An 8,143-nucleotide genomic window follows, 5' to 3' on the forward strand; every position below is an offset into this window, starting at 1 on the left:
ACTCAATTGAGATTGATTTCTCAGACGATGAGTTCGTGTAGACGAAAGATTGTCTGTATGAACTTGTCAAGAAATTCTTGTCTAGACGAATGTTCGAGTATTCGAATATTGTCCTTTCAATCACGATTCAGAGGTCTTTTTATATTACTAAATTAAAAACACCATGATCCCATGAAGTGTGACAGTTGATGGAATCAGAGAGTGGGAAAGTGGGAAATCGTGTTAAAACCAGTTCCTCATCGTGCGGAGACTTGGTTAATTTTCCACTCACTACTTTGCTGACTCTTCCAACTGATTACACGACTTGCTCACATTATCGTCGTGGGTGAACACACGTGTCATAGACCGCCAGACCAAAACCCTAGTTAATATCCCCCCATGTGACACAATTGATATCTCGTGATTGTGGAGTCAGTTGCTGACTTTATGGGACGATGATTCCATGTATTGCTGAGTTGAACATGATTTGCAAATGTTCTGAAACTCATGAATTAAATATGTCTGTATTATTATGTTGATTACCTAAGACGAGCAAACTGTGTTGCTGAATTGTTGAATATTGATAGTTGAACCAATATTCTTGAATCTGAGCAAATATTGCTGGTTCGAGCAAATATTGCCGGTTTGAGCGAATATTGCTCATTTGATGAATTGTTGGTAGCAGGACCAAATAAAATATTAATTTAAAATACTGACTGCTGGGTCGAGCATAATAAATAAAAATGTTGATCATGGAATCAACATAAAATTATCAGTTTTTTAATCTGCTCAGAATCATGTTTTTGCAGAGCCCTGGATTCAAAAACCCTAATTTTAATGAAATGATGATTTATTCAAAATCAACCGTCGAGTGAAGCAGGGACCGTCTACATGGGATGATGAGTTCACCATGTAACGCCCAGATGCTCGAATGAGAAAAATACCAAAGTCTCTTGAGGACCAGTTGGTGAAAGAATGATTAAATGCTGGTTTAATCATTTATTAAAATAATGCTCATGTGAGCGACATATAACAAAACCTAGCCATGAAAATATGAGGGACCGACCAATAGGTAATGGGACCGGCTTTTGGTGACCGTGGGACCAATTGATGGTCGTTTGAGCAAACCCCCAATTGTTTGGAAAGAGTTTGAACCTAATATGAGCAATTGAGCAAATTAGGTTAAAATAATTAAAACGTGTGTGACCGGATGTTTGCAAGCCTTAGGGTCACCATTGGTCGGTCAAGGGGATGTGAATGTGTCACCATAGTGTCCATGTCTCAGTCCTGAGAGTTTCAATATTTTCCGATGCGCGTTTGAGCAACATTTTGAGAAAATATGTAGAATCCAGGGTTTTGCTGAAACTAGGAAAAATACATAAGATGATGAAAAATAATAAATAAAACAGGAAATTTCAAGGTGTGGGACCGGCCACGGCTAGGGCATGGCCGGCCGGATGACAAGCACGATCCCATACTTTTCCCAGTTTTATGTAGTTTTGCGTATTTTCTCTAAATTGAGGGAAATCCCATGAAACCGGGGAGTTTTATGAAATTAGGGAACTTCCATGAGATGAGAGAAATAAAATAATAATAAAATAGAGAATAATGGAGTGTGGGACCGGCAATGGTCAAGGCATGGCCGTCCGGCCAACGGGCACGGTCCCAGGGCACTCTTCCCAATTTTATGTAATTTTCATGATTTTAGAGAATTTTCATAAAATCAGAGAGTTTTGTTGAAACCAAGGTATTTTGTTGAAATCGGGGAGTTCTCATGGAATGAGGAAAACAAAATAAATAACAATAATAGAATAAGAGGCGTGTGGGACCAACTAGGGCATGACCGGCCGGCTAGGGCCCGGTCCCACGAGTTTTCTTAATTTTATAATATTTTTCATGGGTTTAGGGAAAATTCATGAAATCAGGGAATTTTCATGGTTTTAGGGAAAATTCATGAAATCGGGGAATTTTCATGGATTGAGAGAAATAATAAAATAATGGGGACATGAGGTGTGGGACCGGCCACGACTAGGGCATGGCCGGCCGACTGGTGCTCGGTCCCGTGACACCTTTCCCTAATTTTATTATTTTCTTGACATAAAGAAATATCATGAGATTAAAGAATTTCCTTGAATCGGAGGAGATTTGCTCGAACGAGAGAATTTTCATGAGATCAGGGAAAAATAATAAAATATGATAAAATATAAAATTGGGCGTGGGACTGGTCGCGGCATGACCGGCCGGCTGGTGAGCCCAGTCCCTGGCGCCTTTGCTAATATATTATTATTATTTTTCTTTCCTATTTTGCATAGGTTCATCGTTCATTCGTATTTTTGAAATGCTCGTTTGCGCATTCAAATGCTGGTCTGCGTATTGTTGCTAAGTACACTTGCACCATTTTAGTCAGGGCTTATTCGATGCTTAGATGTCTGTTTCGTTGAATATTTATCACTAACCCGTGGAATTCTGCTGGGAAGAACCACAAATTGAAATGACGAAATATAACGAAGAATCGTAGAATATTGCTGGATATTCAGGCGATTAGAGATAATTAACTGATGGCTCTATACTAGCAGGGCTTCCTATCTAGGAGCATTAATTATCTGAGAGTTGAGCATTATGAACTTCCTGGAGTGTCATATTCCTCCTGTATAGTTAGGGAAAACCTGGTTGCATCCTGAAGACGTTGTTGCTCTATACTAGCAGGCATGTTGTCTAGGAGCCGTCCAATCTTTTGATTCTATACAGAAATAATTACTGAAATTGCTCAGTATTCATGAGATGCGCCGTGGCCTCAGCTGAGAGACTACACATCTACATACACTCTAAGAGGCAACCTTCTCAGTCAGTGATTTTATGGCATGAGCTTTCATGCGAGACATGAGTCTCCATACTCGTCCGATTGCCGGATCAGGAGCATGTACAATTACTGAAATTGCTTTGTATTAATGAGATGTGTCGTGGTTCCAGTTGGGAGACTACACATCTACATATACTCTGAGAGACAGCCTTCTCAGTCAGAGATTTATGGCATGAGTTTTCATGCTTTAAATAAGAGACATGAGTCTCAATACTCATTCGATTTCCAGATCTGGAGTGTGGTCTTATAATTTTACCCTTGTCGAATATCCACCATCTAAATTAAGTCCCCTGCTTAGTCACGGATAGTTATGTTCCTCAGACAGCATTGAATCGTGATTTTCCAGGTACAAACAAAAAAAATAAGTAATTCAGCTTATAAGACAAAATGTTACCGGATTTAGACTGAATGAGCAAACCATGGTTTTTGTGTAAACCACAGTGGAATAATAGAGCGTCATCCAGCAAGCATAAATTGGTGTAGAACCGATGATTTGATGGTGGAACCTTGGTCAGTTTAGGATTCATGGATCCGGGCCCAAGAAAGGAATCCAATTTAGCGCGGACGCTCGTTCGTTCGTTAGTTTAAGAAACAACAAAATAAACCAGAGTCTAATGATAAAAATTTTGTCTATGAGCTTTCACGAAAAATAAAATTTTATTTTTTAAATATTTGAGATCTCATAAAGTGGAATAAACTCTCGTTTCAAAGGTGGATGCTCGTACGAGAGAATTTTTTGAACAAACGTGCGTGCGTCTGTTAGTAATAAAATTTTGTTTATGAACTTTCATGACATTTTTTATCTTCGATCTTTCAGAAATCCTTGAAAATATACTCTCGCCTCAAAGAAAGATGCTCGTGCGAGGGACCAAAAATATATAGATATATTTTTCAAATTTACGTGAGTTTCACGTTAAATATTTATATATTTTGTAAAATCATATTTTGATTTCGAACAACTGTTGAAAGTAGACCATTATACATGGTGAGATAATGTCTGTATGTGAGTTTTCACAATTGTAGAATGGACATCTGTCTAGTTTTTGAAAAACCAGTGGATGCTAAAATTCACGTGGGTTGTTCAGGGTTTTATCAAGTCATCATTTTGAATAATGAATTTTGCTCGTCTTTGCAGGTTTGAGGGAACGAGCAAGTTTTCAAAATTCTGACGTCATAATCACTATAGCTAGTGAAATTGTAAATAAGTAAGAGTTGGATTGTTACGATTTTGTTACGCGTTTGTTATTGGTATATCCATGACTCCATGTCTTTTGCCTCAGATGGTGGTGACTTCTGGTTACAACCAGTCTTCTGGACCTTCCGGGGAACGCTCCAGAAATATCAAGTCAAAGATGAAGACTTCTGCAGATGTTCATCCCGAGGTGAATCAACCTTTCAAAGACACTGGAAAGATGATGCATTGTATGTCTTTCGATCATCCGGGAGTCGTCTGTGGTGGAATCAACGCTTTCTTAGCCTTAGCAGATGCAGAAGAGAAGCAGGGACGAGATGAGTTATTACTGAAAAGCAAAGCTGAAGATGAAAGGCTTGCAGCTTATCATCAAAATGCCGCCGGCTTCAGCAAATGAGACTAGCGGCTGAAGATGAAGTCTGATCTCGCGCGGAAGGCGTAGCTTCTGATTCAGATGTATATGAATGAAGAATTTCGTCATAATTCGTCATCAGAAAATTCAGAAGTCAGGTCTTCATTGAAAATGTTGTAGAATCTTCGTCCGATGTCGGATTTTCGTGATCTACCCATGTTTCTTCATCCTCAGAAAATTTCCAAGCTTTATCAAAGAAGATTTTTGAGTTTTGAGCATGTTTAGGGCCTGAAAAAAGGCGGAACAATAAACTTCCAGGAGATTTTCAGAACTTTTTCAGATTATTTGTTGTCCAATGTTTTGGCCACATCTCCTTGCTCGTTTCTTCAATTGCTCTGAATTTTGGGTATGTTGTAGAGGACATCCATACGAAGAGAATGGTATATGACCCATCCATAGTTTCTTCACCAATTGCTCCCAGTCGTCGGTTTGTACAAGACAGTGTAAAATCATCTCAGACGAGCTTGCTGTAAAACACCCATATTGTGTTTTTAGACCATTCGCTTGTGTCTTGAACGACTGATGAAGGATTTTGATGTCATTGATTCAATTGAGATCAAGACTCCTTGATTGATACATGAGCATGGTGCTTGCAGTGCCATCTTGTTTCTGTCAGTCGTAGAAACATCACTTCCGAAACCCTGATCACGGGACCACTACTGAGCTTGCTCTCAAGAGGGGGTAATGTAATGACCTTGATTCATGTCTCGGTGGAAGCATTCCTTTTATTATTAAGGACCAGCAAATGAGGATCTGGTGTCAAGAGTCTTGGACTGTGAAACTGATAGCCATGATCAGTGGACCGTCAGTCCCCAGTATCTTGTTAAATCTCTCTTTTTGTTTTCCCTTCTTCTGGCAAGACCTAGATAGAGAAACCGGGTAGAAAAATTGATGTAAACACCTAGGTGTTCGAATTTGGAGGTACCTTGGTGAAGGACTTAGCGGAATGACCTGGTGGACACCGATCGACTGTGGAAGTTATGAATCCCGTCTAAGAATTGCTGCTTGCATGTTGTATACTCTGAAAACTGTGGGAACCTCATACGACGTCGTAATTCGATGCTTGACCCCAACTTTTGAAGCTAAGAGACTGAGTTATAACATGAGTAAAGAATCACTCAATTTTGAGTTGTAGAGGTCAGCCAACGAAGCGTGCACATTTGTAATTTGTAATCCCGTATAAATTTTTCAGATATCGTAGACCTGACGGTAAAGGCCATATCTTTCAGATCGTATGTCCGTTTGATACGCCCTTTTGGTATGTTGTAGCAGAGACATGGACGAACATCTTTTGTTGAGGAAGCATTGCCCATTCCTCACCAATTGGTACGTTTTTGTAAGCCCATGGCCTGAAATGTGTTGTATCTCTTTTGTGGAGGCGATGAGAACATCTTGTAGAAGACTTTGGTTTGTTCCCGTCTGTCGTGTAAGATTTGGAAAGGCGTTCATGTTTTCAGGTCTAAACATTTTGACATGAATCCTTAGGGCTTGAATAAGTACGATCCATAGAGTAACGCTTCAGAGAATGGATAGTTGATGAAGCCGGATGTTGCGCCTAAGACTGATGAGATCACAATTGAATTTCCTCCAGAAATTCTTGTTGATGCTGATACCATGAATGGAGTTCTTACACATGTCCTTGTTTATGCTGATACTATGGTTGGAGTTGCTCCAGAGACCGAAAATGATAGTCTTTGCTCTTCCATCAAAAAAGGAAGAATTTTATTTTCATGATTAACGCCTTCTACAGGAAGTACTTCTTCGTGTCAGAGCAAGTCACTCTTTCTGATCTTGGAAGAATGTTTCAGAGGGTCAGCGAAAATCCCAATGACTATGTGAAAAGATTCAGAATCCAGGCCCTGGACTGCCATGATCCAAATGTCACAGAGCAGCAACTGGTAGATTTGTGCATCAATGGCATGATCCCGGTCTACAGGGCTTTACCGGAAAATCTTCGTTTCCAAACTTTCTCGGAGCTTCATGAAGCAACGAAGAGATCGGCAACTACTGCACCTGCTCTACTGGAAAGAGCAAAATTTACAAAGGCTGAAGAATCGCGAGACACTCGAGGAAGTAGGCGTCTGATCAACAAGCAGTACAACCTTCAGCCCTCCACAAACGCTGCCGCAGAAGGGAGCAAACGCAAGGCTGAAACTCCAAGTAAGCATACCTCAGCTCCTCCAAAAACACAAAAGAAGGACAAACCAGAGGCACAAACCCCTGGCCAACGTACAGAGACTCCTGATCAAGACGCACCCGACTTTCCTCTCCCCATTGGAGAAGTGCTCGAACTGCTGGATGCCTGGATCCAAGATGGTGCAATCAAATTGCCATATGTCAGGAGAGAGCCAACTGAGGAAGACATGGAAAATCCTCGTTATTGTCGCTTCCACAGGTTCGTCAATCACCCCACAAGTAGCTGCAAAGTTTTGAAACGCATATCAGGGAAAAGGTTGAGTCAGGAGAACTTAATCTGGGGGGTGAAGGAGTGCACAGAGACCCCCTCCCCGTCAAGACTTTATCCATCTCTGAAGAACCAGTCAAGGAAGCAGTCCAGTCATTGATAGAGCATGTATGTGAGTTACTTTATCTGTCAAAGGCGCAAAGGGGAGACATGTTCACGGCTTTGAACCACATAGTCTCTGGAAAGCGGCTGCTGATTCCAGAAGTACCTCCTGAACCTTCAACCACTGACAAAGAAATGTATGACTGGGGACTGATCACCACAGTGCATATTAAAGTAAATGAATTCAAGAGAGCATTTGTTGATGTCGGCACTGCCATCAACATTATTCCTTTGAAAACTCTCAGAGCCGCTGGCATTACTCGACAAGAGGCTACTTACTCTCCCATGTCAATTAGGGATCACGAAGGGGCTTACAGAGACGCGTATGGCTATATCATCCTCAAAGTCAAAGAAAATTCGGTCTGCACTGAGACCAAGTTTTACATAATTCGAGAGGATCCAGGATATGACATGATCCTTGGACGAACTTGGATTCACGCTGGGAAGAAGACTCCAACACTTTCAACATGTCCTGCTGTTGAAGAACACTCGGACTCGGAAGAAACAGAGAATGCCCCACCATTTTATCATCTGGAGGAAGTTAAAGCGTTGATGGAGCTCACACAGAAACCTGGAGAAAGTGCACGCGCCTTTGTCAAAAGGTTTCGTACTCAGGCAAGTCTTATCCCTCTTCATGCACCAATAATACCAATGTTCAAACATGCTACTCTGGTCCGGGGACTTCTCCCTGCTAACAACTTAGAAATTGCAAAGAGCTACGAGTGGATAGTCTCACCTCAGCAATATTACACCAAGTGGTTACGCTCAGAGCCTCTACAAATTGGTCATTCTATTGAGAGCTTCATTGATGAAGACATGGATAAGTATGACAGATAGTATGCTGGATACTCCCCTCTGCACGAGTGTCCATATGTACCACAGCCATGGAATCAGCAGAAAATATTCAAGGCGCGAACCACTAAACCGAACAAATTCAAGGAAGGAGATTTGATTCTCAAGGCAACCAAACGTGATCTCCATCCTGCAAGGAGATCCAATTAGGAAGGACCATTTATGATTGCTAAGTCCATAGCCGAAGGATATTACAAGTTGATCAACACAGATGGTAGAACCCTTCCAGTAATTCATGAGAATTGGCTTAAGGCGTTCGTCTGAAATTATTGAGCGCTTGAG

Source organism: Papaver somniferum, chromosome 5 (assembly GCF_003573695.1).
Source record: "Papaver somniferum cultivar HN1 chromosome 5, ASM357369v1, whole genome shotgun sequence".
Classification (NCBI taxonomy): Eukaryota; Viridiplantae; Streptophyta; class Magnoliopsida; order Ranunculales; family Papaveraceae; genus Papaver; species Papaver somniferum.